This window comes from Bos mutus, chromosome 21, assembly GCF_027580195.1.
Source record: "Bos mutus isolate GX-2022 chromosome 21, NWIPB_WYAK_1.1, whole genome shotgun sequence".
Lineage (NCBI taxonomy): Eukaryota > Metazoa > Chordata > Mammalia > Artiodactyla > Bovidae > Bos > Bos mutus.
Window position 1 is genome coordinate 45,722,065 of NC_091637.1, and position 24,082 is coordinate 45,746,146.

The following is a 24,082-nucleotide window of genomic DNA, read 5'->3' on the forward strand; positions in this document are numbered from 1 at the left end:
CTTTGTGACCCCATGGACTGGAGCCCACCAGGCTCCTCTGTTCATGGGATTCTCTAAGCAAGAATACTGGAGTGGGTTGCCATTCCCTTCTCCAGGGGATCTCCCAACCCAGGGATTGAACCCAGATCCCCTGCAGTGCAGGCAGATTCTTTACTGTTTGAGCCACCAGGAAAGCCCATTTTTATAGGTGAGGAAACAAATTCAGAGTGTCGGAGCTGGAGCCAAGTGTTCTTTCCACCACACCAAGGTGAAGTCCTACTCGGAGGTCCATTTCTTTTCCACGCCTGTGAATGTTTTGTCCTGGGCCTGTGATGCACAATGAAAGAGCATGAACTGGGGGTTAGACATACCTGGGTCTGAAGGTTGGCTCTACACTTATTCGCCCTGTACTCTTGGCAGATTACTTAACTGCACTGAGCTTCCACTTCACTTACCAAGTCGGGATAAAGTGCACATTTTAGATCTTGGCCATGTACAGTAAGTGCCTGGTGTATGACCTGGGCTCAGTATATGTTAGTGCCCTCGTTCAGGCAAGCAATTGAATATTTGAATAAAGAGACAAGAGGTAGAAGGCGCTGTCATAATAACAATACCCAGCACTTACTATTCGTCACATGCTATACTTGGCACATCACTTACGTTAACTCATTCAATCTCAAGAACAACCCCATGCAGGAGGTCCTATATTTTATCCCCGTTTTACGGAAGGAATCTAAGGCACAGATGGGTAAGATAAGTTGTTCAAGGTCTCACAAAACTAACACATAGGGAAGTTAGTATTAAATCCCAGAAACATGACTCAGAATCATGCTCTTAATCAACATAACATTTCTGGGCAGGATAGGATGCAAGGGAGGACCAGAGTAGAGATATATGGGAGGGGTTTGGTCCATTTAGGTAATTGGACCATGAAGATCTGGCATTAAAGGGTGTGTTTACATGGAAAGAGATACCTAGGGACAGGTATCTCAAGGTTCTAGAGTGAGAAACTGAGCTCTCCCTCTTTATATATACATAAAATTTGGGCTATTTCATATAAATATATATATGTATATAAACACACATATACACACACACACACACATATATATGTTACACTTTCATGCATTATCTAATCTCCACGATAGTATCCTATGAGACAGGGCTGATATCCAGAAGGTAAAATAACTTGCTCACAGCCATATGCTTTCTAAATCATGTTGCTAGTAAGTGAAACAGCTGGTGGACCCTTACTGCTGCATGAGTCCCCAAGCGTTTTTTTCCCACACCAGTTATAAAGCTACTTTTTATAAACCTTCTCTACCTACGAAATATTTGTTACCCACCAGCATTGAAGTCATCTATGGATATCAGCAGTCATGTAATTCTTCACTTGTGGCCTTTCAGGCTCTTTTCTAAGTTCACAAATGACATCTTGGTTTTTTCCTCTGCAAGAAGAGCCTCTCTCAGGGGCCCACAGCAACAACTCTTTAAACATCTGACCTCTGCCCTGTCGTACTCTTTCATATAGCACCACAGTGGTGCAAATCAGCTCCCCTGTCCATAAACAACTGCACTTGTGAGGCAGAAATGACTACTAAAAAGAATGGTGGAGACCCCCTGTTGAGCTCTCTAATAGGCTCGACCAGGGACCAGGGAGAATTTCTATCACATCCATATGTGTCCTCTTACGGGGTCAGCCTCATGGAAACAGGCACAATACCAGCTTCAGATAAAAGCCAGGGGTGATACTAAACTCTCTTTCCCAGGAGAAGCCTTTCTCAAAAGGCCACCACATTCTTGATTAGGGCCAGCAAGCCAAAGGGGAGGAATGGATTTGAGATTTTTTTTTTTCATTTTTAAAACTAGTGAAATTAATTTGCATACACTCCCCCAGGTTTTTTGTTGTTGTTGCTGGTTTTTTTTTTAACTGGGAATTTTATTTTATTTTATTTTATTTTAATTTTATTTTATCTTTAAACTTCACATAATTGTATTAGTTTTGCCAAATATCAAAATGAATCCGCCACAGGTATACATGTGTTCCCCATCCTGAACCCTCCTCCCTCCTCCCTCCCCATACCATCCCTCTGGGTCATCCCAGTGCACTAGCCCCAAGCATTAACTGGGCATTTTAATTTGGAGACTCAAAGTGAAGGCATCATCTTTACTCACAAAGCCTGTTCCTTTCACCACACAGAGTATAGCAGGAAACATTCTTGCTATGTATTTTCTGAATGAGGCAGTCAAGCTAAAAGCCCTGCGTGTTTCTGACTCGAGTGATCAGATGCCAGGTTTCCAAAAAAGTTTTTGAAAGATAAAGCAAATTTTTTTGCAGCCTGATTAAAAAAGAGTATTTGTTTGCCACATAGGGTGTTAATGGTGATGACAAATAGAAACCCGGGTAACATCTCCATTTCTATGGAACACATGAAGCAATTCCACAAGGGCATTTTCTATGTAAATCCAGTTTTCTTTTCTGTTGCCAGTGAGTGTAATTTTAGTTGTCGTGTGTCAAAGTTTATACTCTTGCTTTAGAGCATCTCTTCAACTTGAACGGCATGAGTGAAATCACCCAAGTGTATGGCCTCACTGGTAATATGGCTTTTAAAATATAAGCCCTTCTCCTTTATATCCCTTGTCATTAACTGGTAAATTACTAATTTATTTCCTATTAGAATTTATATAGTTTTCAGCAATTAAGGAGAAAGGCATAATTGCTGACAAACCCAGGGCACTATTTAAATCACTTCCTTGTTGACAACATATTTCTCTTTCCTCAAACTGAATGTCACTGAAATCTGATTTGTGCAGAACCCTTGTGGACGAGCGCACTGCACCTGTCACCTGGGCGCTAGCATTCTGCTGAGGATCAATTTACATAACCTCATTTAATGGTTCATAAATCATACCCATTAAGCCCAGCTAACAGGAACCGAGGGTTCTAATTTATGCTGCCTTTCATAGCAGAAAATTGGGAGGCTGGAGCCTGTGGATAAAGAACCCAGGTCTTGCCTTTGATTGTTGATTGTGATGGTAAATGTATGGATGATGAGAACAGATTTTCACTTTATTGATTTCCTGCCAAAGCACAGCATGCTTTATTGTGAAAAGGCGCCTTTTGGCAGCAATGCTAAAAGTGGCAGTTGTTTAGGAGCCCTTTGCCAAGATGAGGTCTAAGACAATACAGAGTGGTAAATACTAAAATAATATCAAGCTGAAATGGTATTCTTTGGAAGAAAAAAAAAAAGCATCTCTAACCTTTTGGAAATCAGTGACCTTTTCTCCTCAGGAGCACCTCCTCCCATCACTGCCCGCCCCCAACCCCAAAGCAGGTGAAGCCAAGAATTGGGACAAGATGCTTTTAAGAAAAGGAAAAAACAATGCTTTTCCTCCCCGCTCTCTTAAGTCACTTGCTGATGGAGTCTCATGCAAAATAATGCAGATGTCTAGAATCCTTCAGATAATGACATTTCAGCCAGCACGCTCTACTGGGCCACGTGTACAGCCTCTGCACTCTCTCTTCTGCCATGTACTGCTTTCTGGTTGAATACCCAGAAACACCATTTTTCTCTCTACTTCATTTTTCCCCTTTAGGTCAAGATATTGTATCCAACTATATATAGTTCTCTCAAAATGCAATATATAAAAGGTCATCTCACAAGTGCTTGGGCTGGATTTCAAAATAGCAAAAGTGGTCCTAAGATCATTTCTCAGATGAAAAACATCTCTTAGGTATTGTTGAGGCATATTGATTCCTTTCTCTCATCTTAGTTCTGCCCTATAATGGACATTGTATACTCTCATTTTACCTCGTTCTCAAAATCTTTGTTAAACATGGTTATTTTTTTTCCCCTATAAAATGTAGTCTCTTCTCCCCACCCCCTTCAACTCTCTCCTCAAGGCAGGGTTTTCTGAAACACTTGTATTTCAGGTTGTGGGTGTTGCTGTGGAGGTTTATTTAGCATGAATTAGTCCACACTATGGACTCCTCTCACTCCCATCTCTAAATTCTAAAGCTGCCATGTAGAAAACCAGTTGGAACTAAGCAAGACAATCAAAAAGCTTGGCATTCATTCTGTCTGCTGCTCCATCCAACATGAAATGTCTCCTCCTTTGTTACTGGTCCTTCTTCATAAGGGGAAGAAAAGAAATCAATAGCGTCCGTGTCTTTTCTACTACCGGGGAGGGTTTGTCCACAGTTAGATACACAGTGCTACTAATAGAATGTAAGTGGACATGGTTCTTTGCTGTCCTGGCAAAAGATCTCTCCTTTCCCATCCCATATGATGATGGGTTGACCCTGCTCCCAACTCTATCCAAAGGGGAAAGACCCACAATGTGAGCCTGGCCAGAAGGAGGGTAACTGTGCCCCTTGTCCAGCAATCAGTTCAGGAATGGTCACTGGACACAATGCCAGGAGTTGTCTGGAGCTGTTGTCAGGAGAGACTCTGTTCTCTGGAGGTATTAATCCGTGGATAATATCTGGATAGAGTGTCCAAGAAACAGAGGGAGAGTGACAGTTTCACAGATGTCCTTTGGGCCCCTGGATCCAGCCATGTCTGAAGCCCTCCTCTAGGCTTGTACCACATCATGGTGGTGCCACAATATCGTGATGTACCACCATCTTGGCCATATTTTTAATCTATTATAGGTTGCCAGACAAGGCTGCACTGAAAAGATGATATTTATGTAAAGACCAGAGGGAACAAGCCACGTGTGTGTGTGGGAAGAACATTCAAACAGAGGAAATAAGCATAAAAACCCTGAAGTGGCAGGAGGAGGAAACTCAGGAAGCAGAAGAAAGGGGTCCCACGTGGCTAAAGTGGGATGAGCAGGGTTGAGGGCATGGAGTAGGTGAGCTCAAAGTGATCATGGGGAGCTGGCCCTTGGAGAGAGCTTTGAAGGCCTCTGACTTTTACTCTGAGTCAAAGGAGGGTCCACTGGGGTTGGGGACAGTTGAGCAGAGGAGTGACATCACTTTACTTACAGACTAGAAGAGGCTCACTCTAACTGCTGAGTTTTGAATAGACTAAAGGGTCAGGAGGAGAAGGGAGAAAAGTGAGAAATAGCCCAGAAGATAGTTTGGAGCCAGTTTGTGAAAGATCCAGAATGCCCAACAGTGGGCTGGGGTAGCAGTGAGTTCTTCCAAACTGGAACCCAGAATTTCTTACCATCCATAGCAGAAGTAAAAGAGGACGGGAAAGGGGGACTAGTTTCAACCTGTGAACCATATTCACTGTTTCAGAAAGTTAAACTAAAACATTAAGTTTCTTTGCTTTTGCTTAGAATTACCCTCTTCCTGAGGATAGATAATCTTGGTTGCTGCTGCGCTGCTGCTGCTGCTAAGTCACTTCAGTCGTGTCCGACTCTGTGCGACCCCATAGACGGCAGCCCACCAGGCTCCGCCGTCCCTGGGATTCTCCAGGCAAGAACAATGGAATGCGTTGTCATTTCCTTCTCCAATGCATGAAAGGAAAAGTGAAAGTTAAGTCACTCAGTCGTGTCCAACTCTTAGTGACCCCACGGACTGCAGCCTACCAGGCTCCTCCATCCATGGGATTTTCCAGGCAAGAGTACTGCAGTGGGGTGCCATTGCCTTCTCTGATAATCTTGGTTAGATCATATTAATAGGCAACTTGACTTGACTGTCACTGGCATCATCAGCATTTCTAGGATGTGGTTGGGATACTTGGCTCTTTATCAAACCTAGAGGCCAGGCAGTCTCTGCACAGAGACCATTTCACAAAGACAGGGATGGTGTGGCCACCACAATTACGAGATATCTATGAACAAACAGGACTTAACTATACTTTCTTAACTTCATTGCTTTTTCACACTGTAAATTATTAATCTTATAATATTACTGTGCAACCCTTATAACCGCTGATTACTGATGAAACAATATTGAAGTGCAAATTATGCTAACACTTACAAAATGCTGTTTGGTACATAGGCAGGGTGAAGATGAATTGCTTTTAGTTTAAAAGTAATAATGAAAGACCTAGGTCTTGTAACTCTTTTTGGACCTGGATTTGGCACAAGTTATAAACAATAATATCCTATATTTTGATTTTTTTAGTTGACATACGGTTTTGGCATCACAGGGCAAAAAATGAGGGAGAAGAAAATTTTCTCAATTTTGAATTTTGAACTTTTCTATAACCTATTTCTTAGAGTCATTAATCTGGAATTATTTTTCAAGCAAATGAAACTTACAAGGGTCATAAACATTCAACAATCAGAGATTAGTTGATATATTACGGGACATCTGTAGATGGAATATTATATAGCCATTAAAATGATATTGTAAACCATTTACCAAGTGAACAAATTTAAATTGTAAAACCACAGACATGACATGATTACTTTTTTAAATATATGTGTGTATGTATATATACACATATGTGCTTATCCAAAAATAGGAAGAACCAAGAAAAAAAATCTATTAGGTTATTTCAGTGTGGTGAAAGATAAGGTCTATATTCTTAAAGTACATCTACATTTTATATTTTATATAATTAGTATGTGTTGTTTGTATGACTTTTACTGCTTGACACAGAATCAAAGGATACATAACTACGGCAAAGTTACTTTTTAGACCTGACATCCTAATTTTGGCTCATCAGACAAGATGGGTTTTCACAAAAGGCAGCCTGAGATCCTTCCAAGAGTTTCCTTGAACTATTCTTTCTGCTTGGGGTTTGAGGGATGTCTTTTGGTCATTTGGAACACCAATTAACAAACATCAATGACTGGGGTTCCAAGAAATCTAATTTGTAACCTGATCTAAACATTTTCAAAATTACAAATCATGGCCATTATTAAAAGCCTTCTAGAAAGTGTCTTTTTCAAAGCCGCTAATTCAAAACATTAGAGTGGGTAAGGAAGGGCTGACAGTGATGAAGGAGAAAAAGAATTGTTAATGGAAATTATAAATGAGCAACTTGGGAAATAGAAATCTTTTCCTTCTGATCTTATATCTTATAAACCAGTGTAACAAAGTATCAATAAAAATATTCAGCTGCATCTAGATTAGAACCCTTCAAAACTTTTATTTGGGAGGATTTTAATAACAAGAATTCACTTACATCCCATGCTTTTGAATTGGAAGAATTAAAGTTAAAATGGCCATACTACCCAAAGCAATCTACAGACTTGATGCAATCTCTATCAAATTATCCATAACTTTTTTTACAGAACTAGAGCACATAATCCTGAAAGTTATATGACCATAGAATACCTAAAATTGCCAAAGAAATCCTGAGGAAAAAGAACAAAGCTGGAGGTATAACCCTCTCAGGCTTCATACAATTTTACAAAACTACAGTAATTAAAAGAGTGTAGTACTGACACGACTGAGCGACTTCACTTTCACTTTTCACTTTCATGCATTGGAGAGGGAAATGGCAACCCACTCCAGTGTTCTTGCCTGGAGAATCCCAGGGACAGGGAGCCTGGTGGGCTGCCGTCTACGGGGTCCCACAGAGTCAGACACGACTGCAGTGACTTAGCAGCAGCAGCAGCAGCACTGACACAAAATCAGACATATAGATAAATTCCACAGAGATAAATCCACCCACATATGCTCAATTAATCTCTGACAAAGGAGGCAAGAATATATAATGGAGAAAAGACAGTCACTTCAGCAAATGGTGTTGGGAAAGCTGGACAGCTGAACGTAAATCAGTGAAGTTAGAACACTCCACACCATATACCAAAATAAACTGGAAATGGCTTAAAGACTTAAATATAAGACATGACACCATAAAACTCCTAGAGAGATCATAGGTAAAATATTCTCTGACATAAATCATACCAATGTTTTCTTAGGTCAATCTCCCAAGGCAATAGAAATAAAAGCAAAAATAAAAAGTAGAACCTAATCAAACTTACAAGCTTTTGCACAGCAAAGGAAACTACCAACAAAACAAAAAGATAACTTACAGACTGGGAGAAGATATTTGCAAATGATGAAACCAACAAGGGATTAATTTCCAAAATATACAAACAGCTCATACAACTCAACAATAAAAAACCAAACAATCCAATCAAAAGGGCAGAAGATTTAAACAGACATTTCTCCAAAGAAGACATCCAGATGTCCAGCAGGCACATGAAAATGCTCAACATTGCTAATTTTTGTTGTTGTTCAGTCACTAAGTCATGTCTGACTCTTTGCAACCCCATGAACTGCAGCACACTAATTATTAGAGAAATGCAAATCAAAACTACAATGCAGTACCATGTAACATGGGTCAGAGTAGCCATCATTTAAAAGTAATAGATGCTGTAGAGGGCGTGGAGAAAAGGAACAGTCCTACACTATTGGTAGGAATATAAACTGTTACAGCCACTGTGGAAAACAGTATGATTTTTAAAAACTTAAAAAGAGTTACAATATGACCCAGCAGTCCCACTCTCAGGTATATATCCAGAATAAAACATGGACCAAAAGGATACAGGCACTCCAATATTCACTGCAGCACTGTTTTACAATAGCCAAGACATGGAAGCAACCTAAATGTCCATTGACAGAGGAATGGCTAAAGAAGACGTGGTACATGTATACAATGGGATATTTGTCATTGTTGTTTAGTCGCTAAGTCATATCCAACTCTTTTGCAACCCCACAGACTGTATCCTGTCAGGCTCCTCTGACCATGAGATTTTCCTGGCAAAAATACTGGAGTGGCTTGCCATTTCCTTCTCCAGGGGATCTTCCTGACCCAGAGATCAAACCTGTATCTCCTGCACTGGCAGGTGGATTCTTTACCATTGAGCCACCAGGGAAGCCCCTCAGTGGAATATTCAGTTCAATTCAGTCGCTCAGTCATGTCTGACTCTTTGCGACCCCATGAATCACAGCATGCGAGGCCTCCCTGTCCATCACCAACTCCCGGAGTTCACCCAAACTCATGTCCATCGAGTTGGTGATGCCATCCAGCCATCTCATCCTCTGTCGTCCCCTTCCCCTCCTGCCTGCAATCCCTCCCAGCATCAGGGTCTTTTCCAATGAGTCAACTCTTTGCATGAGGTGGCCAAAGTATTGGAGTTTCAGCTTTAGCATCAGTCCTTCCAAAGAACATCCAGGACTGATCTCCTTTAGAATGGACTGGTTGGATCTCCTTGTAGTCCAAGGGACTCTCAAGAGTCTTCTCCAACACCACAGTTCAAAAGCATTAATTCTTCGGCACTCAGCTTTCTTCACAGTCCAACTCTCACATCCATACATGACCACTGGAAAAACCATAGCCTTGACTAGACGGACGTTTGTTGGCAAAGTAATGTCTCTGCTTTTGAATATGCTATCTAGGTTGGTCATAACTTTCCTTCTAAGGAGTAAGCATCTTTTAATTTCATGGCTGCAGTCACCATCTCCAGTGATTTTGGAGCCCAAAAAAATAAAGTCTGCACTGTTTCCACTGTTTCCCCATCCATTTCCCATGAAGTGGTGGGACCGGATGCCGTGATCTTCGTTCTCTGAATGTTGAGTTTTAAGCCAACTTTTTCACTCTCCTCTTTCACTTCCATCAAGAGGCTTTTTAGTTCCTCTTCACTTTCTGCCATAAGGGTGGTGTCATTTGCATATCTGAGATTATTGACATTTCTCCCGGCAATCTTGATTCCAGCTTGTGCTTCTTCCAGCCCAGCGTTTCTCATGATTTCTCAGTGGAATATTACCCAGCCATTAAAAATAATGAAGTAATGCTGTTTGCAACACGGATGGACCCAGAGACTGCCATACTGAGTGAAGTTAGCCAGAGAAAGGGAAGCATCATATGATATCACTTACACTGCCAAATCTAAAAAGAAATTATACAAATGAACTTATTTATGAAACAGATACAGACTCAAACTTAAAGAACAAATGTATGGTTACCAGGGGGAAATGGATTGTTAAGGAGTGTGGGATTGACATGTACACACTTCTATATTTAAAAGGGATAACCAGACTTTGCTGGTGGTCCAGTGGTTAAGAATCTGCCTGCTAATACAGGGGACACTTGTTCAATCCCTGGTCCGAGAAGATTCTACATGCCGTGGGGCAACTAAACCCACGTGCCACACACTACTGAGCCCACGTTCCAGAGCCTGTGAGCTGCAACTCCTGAGTCCACGTGCCTCAACTACTGAAGTCCATACACCCTAGAGCCCATGTGCTACAAGAGAAGCCACCACAGTGAGAAGACTGCCCACCGCAACTAAAGTGTAGTCCCAGCTCCCTGCTTACCACCACTACAGAAAGCCCGCACACAGCAACAAAGACCCAGCACAGCCAAAAATAAACACATTTTTTAACTTAAAAAAATAAAATGGGTAACTAACAAAGACCTGCTATATAACACAGGGAAGGTCAATACTGTGGATTAATAACAACCCAAATGGGAAAAGAATTTGAAATAGAATGGATACATGGATATGTATAACTGAATCACTGTGCTGTACATCTGAAACTATCACAACATTGTTAATCAACTATACTCCAATATAAAATAAAAAGTTGAAAAAAAGGAAAGTTACATGCACACTAATATTCATAGCAGCACTATTTACAACAGCCCAGCCATGGAAGCAACCTAAGTGTCCATCAGCAGAGTAATGGATAAAGACGCAGTACATATACACAATGGAATATTACTCAGCCATAAAAAATAATGAAGTAATGCCATTTGCAGCAACATGGGTAGACCTAGAGATTATCATACAAAGTGAAGTAAATCAGACAAAGAAAGACGAATATTATATCACTTATAAGTGGAATCTAAAAAATAGTACTTGTGCTTAGTCACTTAGTCACGTCTGACTCTTTGAGCCCTTTGCACTGTAGCCTGCCAGGCTCCTCTGTCCATGAGACTTTTTTCAGGCAAGAATACTGAGTGGGTTGCCATTTTCCTCCTCCAGAGAATCTTTCCAACTGAAGGACTGAACCCACATCTCCTGTCTCCTGCAGCAGGTGGGTTCTCTACCCGCTGAGCCAAATGAACTTATTTACAAAACAGAAACAAACTCACAGACTTGGAAAACAAATACACAGTTACTAAAGGGGAAGGTTGGAGAAGGCAATGGCACCCCACTCCAGTACTTTTGCCTGGAAAATCCCATGGACGGAGGAGCCTGGTAGGCTGCAGTCCATGAGGTCGCTAAGAGTCGGACACAACTGAGCGACTTCACTTTCACTTTTCACTTTCATGCATTGGAGAAGGAAATGGCAACCAGCTCCAGTGTTCTTGCCTGGAGAATCCCAGGGCTGGGGGAGCCTGGTGGGCTGCTGTCTCTGGGGTCGCACAGAGTTGGAAACAACTGAAGTGACTTAGCAGCAAAGGGGAAGGTAGGGAAGGATGAATTGAAAGTATGGGATTAACAGATACACACTACCTTATACAAAATAGATAAACAGCAAGGATTTACTGTATAGTACCGAAAACTATAGTCAGTATCTTGGAACAACCCATAATAGAAAAGAATATAATTACATATATTTATATGCATAACTGAATCACTTCACTGTATACCTGAAACTAACACAGTATTGTAAATCAATTGTACTTCAATAAAAATAAAGTAAAAATTTACTTCCCTTTCCCTTTGCAATAGAAGCACATTCTTAGATTTAGACTTACTGATGGCCCTCCTTATTCACAATCCTGTTCTCTTCCCATCTGCTAAATCTGGAGAGTATAGTCATGAGGTCCTCTGGGCAACAGGCTGAAGAAGTACCTGTAGGCCTGAGGAGCTCAGCTGCGTTTCAGGAACAATGCAGAAATGTTTCATATGCTTCATCCTCACTCTTGTGGCTTTTACTTAGAGCATTAGCAATATGTTTGATATTATCAAATAAATAAAATTCTATCAATATATCAATACAGATGTTATTTCATTAATGTTGATTCCCCTTGATCATGGAAATGCATTCCTTCTCTTTAGGGAAGGATTTTGGTCAGCTGATCTCATCAGAATGTAGAAGTCTTGACAACAGTGAGTTATCTGTATTTCTTCTTTTAAATCAAAGTAGCCCTGATATCATTTAGCAGTTGGATTATATGAAAAATCCCAACACAACATAGCTCTTCGATTGAAATTGGATTGATTTCTTTAGAGACCATCTGATCTCTAAAGCAGTCTGTAAAAAATCCTCTGGACCTTGAAAGAAACTAAAATTAATGGATTTTTTAAAAAATCTAAGCTCTCAGTTTTTTTAGCATAAAGATTTCTACTCCCAGTAATTTGCAACTGAAAGCAAAAATCAAAGTGTATGTGTCTGTACATATAAAAAAATCTAGTACTCTGTTCTTATGCTGAACTTTTTGATTTCTGTATTTACTAAAGAGAATCACCATATTTTCAAACATGCTAAAATTTTCTTTGAAATATCTCATCAACCTATAAACCCAAAGTTCTCCCAACTGCATACACTATTTTTAAATGTGCATAGTTTTTGAAAAAGGAATTGCCATGTGCTTCCCATGTTTACATACAGAAACTCATTAACTATCTCCCCAATACTGTATCAGGGTTCTCAACTTGAATACATATGTCTTTCTCTTAAAGCAACTTGAAACCAAAACATGAAATTTTGAGATCTTTACAGTAAAGAATGATTATACTATGGTGATGATTCAAGTTATGAAAAGACTTCTTTTAGGTTTTTTTTAAATTGGTGACTTTTTCTAAAAGTTTTAAAGCAATTTAATTTGAAAACACGTTGTACTTTTTAGAAATACGTATATTGTATGGAGCAACATTTCCCAAATCTTGAACTTTTGTATACCATATTTCTGGCCATATCTACACATTGTTTGTTCATTATTTACTTTATGGTTCTCTTTAAAAGGACTTTAAACCAAATTAGTTACTGCTTCATATCTAAGACTCATCCTAAGAAACAATATTCATGTTTAATATATTGATCATTAATTTTTCTGATACAAAATAAATTTATAGCCATTAAAATAAATATCTTTATGTATATGTCCTTGAAGACCGGTGGTAAATGTATCCCAGTTTGGGAATACAGGCATCAAGAAGTTACAGTATCTCTTTGATAGCAAATTGTATGTGTCAGCCTGCCTGGGCTAAGAAATGCCCAGATTATTGGTAAAACACTAGTTCTGAGTGTATCTGTGAAGGTGTTTAAGTAAAGATCTCTCTTACCAATGCAGGTAGGCATCATCCAATCCATTGGGAACCCAAGTAGAATGGAAAGACAAATTCTCTCTCCTTTAGTGAGCTGGAACAACTGTCTTTTCCTGCTCTCAGGTGTTACACATCCGTGCTCCTGGTTCTGAGGCTTTCAGACTAGGACTTGTAACAGCAGCACCCTGCTTCTCAGGTCTTTAGCCTTCAACTGAGTTATACCACCAGCATTTTTGCTTCTACAGCTTTCAGACGGTGGGCTGTGGGACTTCTTAGCCTTCATTTTGGTTAAAAAAGGGAGGAAAAAACAAAATTAGATATATATTTGCTTATACTTCTCTAAAGAAACTAATCAAAGAATTGATCAAAAAGGAAGATGGGGAACAGGGTGGACAGAGATGAAGCGATGATCAAGTCTTTTCAAGGAATACACTTTTATTTAATATTTATTTTTGAGTTATGTGACTATACCGTCTACTCAAAATGAACAAAATCCAGCCAGAGATTAAGGGGAAAATAAGATTGTGCCTTCAAGGGGGATGGGAGACAGGAGGTGGCACAGTATCAGTCATTTCATCACAAGATGAGGGAATTATCAGACAGCCATTTTGATGCGCAAGATGTGGCCACTTACGATCTGGAGGTTAACTTCAAAGTTTGATGAGAACCTATTTGGTATCTTACCAGATGCTGATTCTTGTTCCCAGTCAGGCATTTGGGACACAAGAAGACGTTTAACATCTGGGATACAGGTTACTGATCTGCAGCTCTGGGATGCATAGAACCTGGGCTGTTTTAGCACCTGTAATTGGTCCCAAGTTGGTTTTCCCTGTTAATTCAACAGCCCTAGGGGGCCTACTACTACTGTGACTTGTGTACTAATATGTCTATAGGCAAAAAGGGGTTGGAATACATGATTCATATCTGTAGGTGTATATGTTATAGATACATTCAAGTCTCGATTATCCACAAGTGGAATTGTCCAGGTGGCAAGGACAGGGTCAGTCAGAAGTCTGGGGCTGGGTACAGAAAATCTGGATACATGCACATAAAGGTCAAAAAAGTGAGCATACAGAGGACGGAAAGAGGAAGAAGGCCTAAACCAACAGGAAGTGTGCTGCCTCTCCTTTCTCTAAACTGAATACAGAGAGATCAATCAGAGGCCAAGAAATTTTGGGGCTCAGAATGATATTAGAAATAACTTAGTGGGACTGCTTCAATTTACAAGCAAGAAAACTGAATATAAAGCCTCTGGGTGGTAGGTGGGGGAAGGTGCATATATGTATACAGATGTAACATGTATGTGTTAGCTACTTGCACAAAAATACACCTTGGGATGCTTTTCTGTTTCTCAGGCTTCATTTACACTCAGGTTTCTTTAAAATTGTATTATCAGCTCATTCTCTTTGCTAAAATGAGCCAAGAACAGCAAGCATCCATGTCCATTTATTATTTTGAAGCAATCACTGTGAAAATGGTTTCATTTATCTCCAGAATTCACCCCCTCCCCCCAAAAAAATCTGATGATGACTGCAACCAGTAATGACTATTTTCCGTTTTCTTTTCCCTAAGTAATTGACCATTAATTATAATATCAATAGGCAGTGGGTAAGGAAAGCAGACCCATGTTAGGGCTATATTTCATTTGTAACTGTTTTGTATATATCATAAATCTCTAATATTGGCCTATTGTCACCCATGATGAATTATTGTAAGCATGTCAGCACATGGTGGAAGTCAAGTACATTCAAATACTACTCAGTCAGAATTGAATTTGGCATGATGGTCTCATAAAAGGGGGCTCAATTGAGAGTTTCCACTTGCCTGCTCTAAACTTGTCACTTGTAGGTGCTAAAGAGCTTGTTGTGTTGGTTTAATTAGTCAACAAATCGGTCCTTACTTGATTGCGTGGTCGTATCACATATGTTAACACTTCAGTGTTTGATGGAGATATTAACAAGTGACAAGAGTCTCTTGGTCTGTGGACTTTAAAGAAGAGAAGCTCTTCTATATTATTTCATTTGGCCCTGCCAATATTTATTAGATCATGCAGCCCGCAGGCTGCCAGTTAAAGAAAGACAACACAAACATTTTTCAGGGTTATGCTCATCAGTATCCCAAAGAAGGGTCACTGAACAATCGATGGGAGAAGAGCATGAGTAAGATAAGTGTTTTCTTCCACCGCTTACAAATTCATTATTTGATACAGTTTGCTGCAGACCTCCTTTGAGCTTTTTTCACTTAAAGATAATTTATGACAAGAACAGAGAGGTTCTTGAAAATGCTATAGCAACTGAAGCTGAATGATACCATGCTGGTGCAAGACGCCGAGTCACCAGAGGCGGGTAAAGAGGAGGTTCGCATTTATACATATATATAAAAAAAAACTATTATTTAACATTCATCCATGGTGGATAAAATTCTCCTATTAATGGTCAATAAGAGATTCAAGGAAAAAGATTCAATGCAATGATTATTCCCCAGAGTGGGAGAAGGAGATAAAAAGTTGGTACCCTGAAAGTTTGCAAAAGACCCGTCTATTCACTTTTTCTATAGCAGAACAAACAAAGAGCTGTACTTGCTTTGAAGGACGGGCTTCATTTGTTCTGTCACCATTCCGTTATGGCTTTTATCTGTGCCCTGGCAAGAATCAGTCTCCATGCCATGGGCAGGAATGATGTAAAGCCTATGAAACAGAGCCATCAGGTTGGTTGGACACTGGTTTGCAAAAAAGCATTTAAATAACTGTTATCAATTCACAAATTGCCAGCAGTGACTTAACCAGTGAATACGGCAGGATAAAAAATTATGAGTGAAAGCTTTTCTGTGAAGACTCTATTGGGAACTTTTATAATCTATTTTTATCTGTCTTGCTGCTGCTGCTGCTGCTGCTAAGTCGCTTCAGTTGTGTCTGACTCTGTGTGACCCCATAGACGGCAGCCCACCAGGCTCACCCGTCCCTGGGATTCTCCAGGCAAGAACACTGGAGTGGGTTGCCATTTCCTTCTCCAATGCATGAAAGTGAGAAGTGAAAGTGAAGTCGCTCAGTTGTGTCCGACTCTTAGCGACCTCATGGACTGCAGCCTACCAGGCTCCTTCGTCCATGGGATTTTCCAGGCAAGAGTACTGGGGTGGGTTGCCATTGCCTTCTCCGTCTTAGGAAACTGAAAACCCAAAAGATCCTTGTCTCTCTGCCTCACAAAGGCTAAAAGTTGCCATTTCTCTCCTTAGAAGAGCTCACGTTGATGTATTCAGTATCTAATTATGTGGTGGTCACCATCTTGTTGGGCTTCCCAGGTGGCGCTAGTAGTAAAGAAACCACCTGCCAACTCAGGAGACTTAAGAGACTCGGGTTCGATCCCTGGGTCGGAAAACCCCCTGGAAGTGACCATGGCAACCCACTCCAGTATTCTTGCCTGGAGAATCCCATGGACAGAGGAGCCTCATGGGCTACAGTCCACAGGGTCACAAAGAATTGGATATGACTGAAGCAACTCAGCACGCACACACAAACTTGTTGGTCAGAGACCAAGCCTTCTCTCTTCCTTAACTACCACCAACTGAAACCCCATGCGCCTGGCCTAAGTGTTCATCTACTGGTCAGCTGACAATTGTCTCGAAGCTTTGGCACAACTTGGGCAGGGGGTGGGATGGCTGGGAAGGTTGGGTGGGGTTGGGGGTTGCAGTTAGGGTGGTGGTGCTACACGTGAAGAGTTGCAAATTTGGAGAGCATGAACAGCCCTGGCTTAAGGAAGATTTAATCTAAATAATTAAAAATACTCTTCAGATAGTTATAGCATCTTCCTCCCTGAGGCCACTCCATTTTCAGCCAAGCCCTGGGGCTGGAGTGGCTGCAGTGTCCATGACAAAGCCTTTTCCACTCTAAGGCCTGTGCAGAGAGTTGAAAAGGAGAAATGTCCTCTTTCTTGCTTACTTTCGCCTCAGCTTTTGCTTAGCCTGCGCGCCAAAGAAGTCACCTTTAGACGGTGATTCAACTTCATAACTTCCTCAACCCATCCCCCACCATCACAAATGCTTTCTCAGGAGACTTACAAATCCATCCACTCTCAGAACCAGGCAATCGGGTTTTGCTGGGAAGCGGGCCTTCAGTGAATGCTCGTTGATTAATTGATTGATTGACTAGGGTAAATTATGAGTGTTAGTCTACCCAATAGAAACAAAAAATAATCTGACTGAGTGACAGTGTTAATAGTGAAAGGTTAAAGGGGGCAAGATGGGGTGTGCTGTGGGGTAGCACAAATTGACGTTCAGAATGTGAAGGCTTTGACAGACTATTTTCTTTTGAGGAGCTGGAGATGGGAAATGGGTTGGGTGGCTTGCAAAAGACATGGGTGCTCTTAGGACAAGAATTTTCCTGCCTGAACTTTGAAGAAAAAAAAAATAAAAGAAGAAAGGCAAAGGATGCAGAGAATGAAAAGCCATTTGATGTGAGGTGAAGATGAAGGGTTAGGAGGAGGGGAGGCGGTAGTGAAAGCTGTTATGAGGGAAGCAAAGGAAGGATGAAGGGAAGCAGGAACATGTGTGACTTAATTTAATGCTCAAACTCCCACAGCTTCCAAGTTTTACTATTACCACAATGCTATAAAGAACAGCCTTTTGAAAATTATTAGGAAGAATGGAAACACAAGGACCTTCCTTCCTACTTTTTGTAATTCTGTAAGACTGGGATTTCATATAATCAAAATGGATTGATTTTATAGCTAGAAAATAATTCAGAAACAGAAAATTAAAAGATAATTCTTGGAGCTGTGATCAGCCTCTGAGGTTTAATGATTTAATAATGCGAGTTGGGACTATTAAGATTTTTTCAGTTCATTTAGGAATTTTTACCTTGGCTTCTGAAATGGTTTGATCTCCTTAAGCATATCTACTTTCCCAAAAGTTGTCATCTTATTCTTCAGTTCTGAGAGATTGTTACTTGCTGTTCCAGTCATATAAAATCATTTCCCCCTGTAACAGCAGAAAAACCTTATTTCAGTTATTTTTCTAGTCCCATATCCTCCACAGGATGGGAACCTGTTCCTAAAAATGAAATGGGCTGACAGAAAGCAGACCTACGTTGCCTGGGGCCAGGGATGAAGGGCAGGAACCTTCTGCTAAAGGAGACATGGGAACTTATCGGGGTGATAGAAATATTATATATCTTGATTGAGGCGGTGGTTATATGACTGTACACATGTGTCAGAATTCATCAAATGTACATTTTAAGTGGGTGAATTTTATTGTATGTAAATCATATCACAATAAAGCTGTTTTTTAAATAGCTTTACAAATAAAGTGAACTAGAACTTTTTTGAGCGATCATTTTACAAGAGTATTCCGAATTCTGGAAGGTTTCAGGAGGCTTCTCTGCTCAAATGTCCTCAAACTGGTATCAAGAGATGTGTTAGGTTGAAAAGCTAAAAAGACTTTACCTACTTAAATGTCGTCTTTACATGAGGCTTAGTAGAATAAGAAGAAAAACATTTTTTAATCACAGATTCTTATTCAGTAATTCTTGTGGTTCTTTTCTCTTTTAATTTTCCTTGGAGGGAGGTATCGTCATTTGGGTACTGATATTTTGATTAAGACAAATATCCACCCATTCATTAAAAGTTTCTCTCATATAAAGGAATTCAATTTTTTTTTTTTTTTTGATTGGTGCTAGACAGACAGAAATAAGCTGCCATTCTTCCATTTGATAGCCAGACGCTGCCAGTTGTAGCCAGGGCAGTCATGCTGTTAAATTAGGTCTAATGAAGGAGTAATTGCTTTAGATATAGTGAACCATTTCAAAGAAAACAAGGATTCTAATTGATTTGCAATTTGTTTGGCACATTGCATTGTCTGCGGCTATTGATTAGTCTTCTGGATTTCACACTGCATGTGTTTCCCTTTATTAAGGGAATAACAGGTTACTGATTACTTTCTTTCTGGGTTTAATGTAGCGGTTAATGTCTACTTTGTTCTTGTGTCATGTCACAGGCGAGAGAGGAATAATAGGCAAGTGGGTGGCCCTTTGCTAAGCGACTTCCCTGCTGCTCTGAGCTGTGTGCTCCGAGACAGGCTGAAAAGCAGATCAAGAGAAAGGGTTAGAATAGCAGGACTCACAAGTTAGGGCCTGAGTCAGGCTAGACCCGGCTGGCAACTTGGCTTTCCCCTCCCAGTCAAAGCAGAGCAGGGGACGAAGCAGCTGGTGGTAGATTTGTTCTTGTATCATTCGATTATTTGGAGACAGGATATGAATCTATGCCCATTGTTTTCTCTAATAGGTGGGCTCACTAAATGGGCGCAGGAGGAGAATATTTGAGGCTGAGGCCTTTGGGTTCATTTAACCCTTTGCAGAGTGACATTTTGTTGGCACCTGGAAAGCACTTGCTGCCGAGGTGTCGATATGATCATCAAAATGGCTCTTATGTTTATACCAACTGCAGGGGAGGGAGAAAAAGTTCTCAGGGCTGCAGTCATTTCATTGCCCTTAAAGCACAGCGGGAATTATTAGCTTACCCTGGCGCGCCCCTTTGTTTTCCTAGGGCTTTGCTCCTCCAGCAGATACTCATTTAAGGCAAATCCACTGCTTTCTGAAATGTGTTTAGCAATGGTGCACAGAGCAGGCTCTCACTTAGCGGATCTAATCCTTTCACGGCTCAGCTTGTTAATGTAGCAAACTGCTGAAAATGGGAAATGGATTCTTTAATGAGACCGGTTCCTTCATGGCTTTATTCTCCCAGTTCAACCCTCAGGCATTCATTCATTCGAGTCCCCCCTCTGCCCGGCCCCACCACCACAGCCCCTCCAAGCCAGGATCAGACACCCCCACTTCCCACCCAGCAAGGCACCTGTTTTCCAGCATGCAATCCCCCATCTTTAGGCCCCTTGCCTCCTTACAACCTTCCCAGAGCCCTTGGAAGCTCACAAATAACAAAGGAGTGTGCGCAGTAAAAAGTTCCCTTTTCTCTGCACTGGTTACCTCCTTCCTAAGCCAGAGCCCATCTTTTCCTGAGCTCCCAAGCTCACCAACAAGGTGGGAGAGGGGAGCAGAATTCACAGGAGCTAATGCCCAGGGATTGCATCTAACATATCAAATAAACACAATTTTGCTATCTGACCCAACATACTTATACACTTAGTATTTTTATGTTGAAGAAGGAAATGGCAACCCACTCCAGTATTCTTGCCTGGAGAATCCCATGGACAGAGGAGCCTGGTGGGCTACAGTCCATGGGACATGACTAAACAACAACACTTCTATGTAATATAGTTTTTGTGCCCTATTGGCTTTTACAGTGATCCTAACCGCAAAGGGTTTGAAAATGGAGCCAAGAAGTGAAGGCAAACTTGGGCTCTGGTCTTGACTCTTTTTCTTTTACCATTTATACTCTCCTGGGTGTTCCTCAAGACTTCACACTTCTCCTCCAGAAATCACACTTCCTTGAAACAATTCTAACCAACCAAAATTCAGGTTAAGAGGAATATTAAAAGCAACTTGGAATTCATAACAAGTTTGTCTTCAGTTGGAAGCAGGCATTGAGAAGACAAAGTGAGGAGAGTTCTGCCTATCTTGCTCTGGAGACCATTGATTTGGGAAAGTAAATTATATCTACATGAGCTCAGATCTTCCTCTAGTCCAAATTCATAACTTTTTCTTTTGTGTGTGCCATAGAATCCTCTGGCAAACTGATGAAACCTGTAGATCTCTTCTCAGAATGCTTTTACATGCATAAAATAAAACACTCAGGATTACAAAGAAAATCTATTATACTGAAATAAAGTTATCAAAAGATTTAAAAAGCAAATTTGTATACAAGCAATTCTATGATGATTTAATGTTAATGAACTTACTGCTTTAAATATTAATAATAAGGTCTATGCACAAAAGTAGCAACTCCTATAATTTTTTAGTCATAATGAATACTGAAGTTTTGAATATCGATAATAATTTAGTGTGTTATTTTTAAAATCCTGTGATTTCCATTGGTAACACAATCACAGGTACTGATAGTCATTATTTTTGTTGCTTGTATCTATAATTGAAAGGGGTAATAAAAATAAAGATTCATTTTTTCTCATCCAAATTAACGGATTACTGTATTCTATACACAAACCCACAGGAGCCCTGCCTCCTGCAGGAATGGCCTCTTTTAATGCTCCATTAGGTGCCCAGCAGCCTGCCCTTGTAGCTGTGGGGACAGGAAAAAGAGGAGAAATGGGCCCAATTTGTGGTGCTAGGATCTGACCCCACCACATGTATAACTTCATGGAATTTCATGGAGTACAGATGCCCTCCATGTCTTCCTTGATTTTGGCTCCACCCCTGTACCCCGCTCCTACAAAACTCATGTCTAGGCCATACAGCAGAGACACATGGAAAGAGAAGAGCCGGCAAAAAGCAAAGCAGAATAAACATGCAAACCGCGCCTCTCTGCATTATACGAGTCTAATTATAGACACGCAAATTTATAAGATACAGTTTGAGAAATACAATCTGGGGATTGGTAAGATGCGAAAGTAACAAAGTCAAGATATTATCATGGAGAACTTAGCGCACATTGAGTTAACTAGGGTTGACAGATTTAGCAAATAAAAATACCAATATTATGCAGAACACACTTAGACTGCAAATTTATTTCTTATCTGAAATTCAGATGTAGCTGATTGTTCTGTGTTCTAGCTGGGAATCCTGAATTAAGGTTTTGCCTAAGGCAAGTAAGGAAAAATGTAAACAGTGACAGATTTTATTTTCTTGGGCTCCAAAATTACTGTGGATGGTGACTGCAGCCATGAAATTAAAAGATGCTTGCTCCTTGGAAGAAAAGCTATGACAAACCTAGACCAGCATATTTAAAAACAGAGACATCACTTTGCCAACAAAGTTTTATATAGTCAAAGCTATGGTTTCTCCAGTAGTCGTGTATGGATGTGAGAGTTGGACCATAAAGAAAGCTGAGCGCTGAAGAATTGATGCTTTTGAACTGTGGTGCTGGAGAAGACTCTCGAGAGTCCATTGGACTGCAAGATCAAACCAGTCAGTCGTAAAGGAAATCAACCCTGAATATTCATTAGAAGGACTGATGCTGAAGCTCCAATACTTTGGTCATCAATGCTGGGAAAGACTGAGAGGAAAAGGAGAAGGGGGTGACAAAGGATGAGATGGCTAGATGGCATCATCGACTCAATGGACATGAGTTTGAGCAAACTCCAGGAGATAGGGAAGGACAAGGAAGCCTGCAGTGCTGTAATTCATGGGGTCACAAAGAGTCAGACACGAGTTAGTGACTGAATAACAACAGGCAAGTAAATCCAAGTGTAGATTATAATTGAATGATGGGAGAGAACTTTCATTTTACTGGTCAAATAATCTTAAAATAAACAGTGGCAAGTTTTGGGTGATTTGTTTTCAAATCAAAGAGGATTTTCAGGATTGAAAGGGGAATAAAGAGAAGGAGGAAATTCTCTGGCAGTTCAGTGGTTAGGACTGGACACTTTCAAGCCCTGGTCAGAGAATTAAGATCCTGCAAGTCCCATGGCATGGCCAAAAGATAATTGGGGGAAAAAAAAAAAAAGCTAATAGAGGAAGTTAGTGAGGAGGAGGAGTGAGATGAGACAGGAGGCAGTGCAGAGTTATCCTGGCTGAGAATCCAGTGCCAGGTGGCTTCTGGCAGGACCTTACTCAGTGACATCTTCCTGTCTTATCTTTTGAAATCAACAAACAAAACCAACATGGCTTGGGCTTGGTCTTCATGCTCATAAGACATAAAGGAACCACGGCTCTTGGAGGTCAAGCAACTTGTAGGCAGCTGTAGATCTGGGATTCAAACTCAGGGCTGACACACCAAAGACCTCATGCTTGCCACCAGACCCCACTACCTCTAGCAATTAATACCCTGGGATTTGCAACCTCATTGCTCCTTCCACTTCTCCTGTTTCCTATAGAGGATTGACACTGTCTGGGCCAGCAGGTTTGTGTCATGTGTCAAATACCATGAAAGCCCCACTCTCTGGGGGCCTTTCCATTGTCCAATAGAGAGTCATTAAATGAGCCAGCTAGAAATCGCACTTCCTGAGAAGGAAAAGACAGGCTCAGTCTAGTTTCTTATTAACAACAGCAATGGCAGCAACAACACACAGAGTCCCATCAGGACAGCATAACCCAGACTTTCCTTTACTCTCTGGTCATGGGAATTCTGGGGGCTTCCCCTGTGACTCAGTGGTCAAGGATCCACCTGCAATACAGGAGACACAGGTTTCATTCCTGGGTTGGGAAGATGCCCTGGAGAAGGAAAGGCAGACCACCCACTCCAGTATTCTTGCCTGGAGAATTCCATGGACAGAGGAGCCTGGCGGGCTACAGTCCATGGAGTTGTAAAAGACTTAGTGACTAAACAGCAGCATGGAAATTTAGACTTTCTTTTTAATTGGTGGATCCATCTCATTATGATTTTTGGGGATTTATTTATTTATTTGGCTGCACTGGGTCTTAGTTGCCTAACGTGGCAGGTGGAATCTAGTTCCCTGACCAGGGATCGAACCGGTTCCCCTGCCTTGGGAACCAGGAGTCTTAGCCACTGGACCACCAGGGAGTCCCTGGACTTGGAGTTTTTAAATCGAGGAGGGTGCACATTCAGACTCCAAGAGCAGCCTGTGGACCCAGGTGCTCTGAAATGGTTCACCTTTCCTAGGCTGGTCCCATATCCCAGAGATGTCCGGGTGCCATGTTCTGGAGTCCTGAGATAGAGCCTCTGCAAAAGGACGTGTTATCATATTAATTCCTTTTATGCTGCGGAATACAAGGGCAAAGGCAGTCACAGGCAAACCTCAGACACTCTCTGTGGAAGTGCACACTTGCTGTAAGTCACCTGTGGTGGTGATGCTGGGTCAGCCCACCCAGGGCCCGCCAGCCTCGCCAGGCAGCACGCCTGTGTTTAAAGCTGCTCCAAGGAAGACCTTCCCTGAGTGAAGTCTCAGC

The 24,082-nt window shown here is 41.1% G+C and overlaps 1 long non-coding RNA gene across 2 annotated transcripts in view; it reads right to left on the minus strand.

Moving 5' to 3' along the window:
* LOC138984349 (uncharacterized) overlaps positions 1–24,082 on the minus strand; it is a 44,800-nt gene that overhangs the window by 17,495 nt on the left and 3,223 nt on the right. Inside the window, exons 2-3 of one of the 2 annotated variants that reach the window (XR_011461594.1) lie at positions 19,624–19,787; positions 13,135–13,393 (exon numbers count right to left, since the gene is read on the minus strand). This is a non-coding gene — a long non-coding RNA (uncharacterized lncRNA). Of the gene's footprint in view, positions 1–13,134; positions 13,394–17,966; positions 18,088–19,623; positions 19,788–24,082 lie in introns of those variants that run through there. The other variant, XR_011461595.1, reaches the window with a different exon arrangement.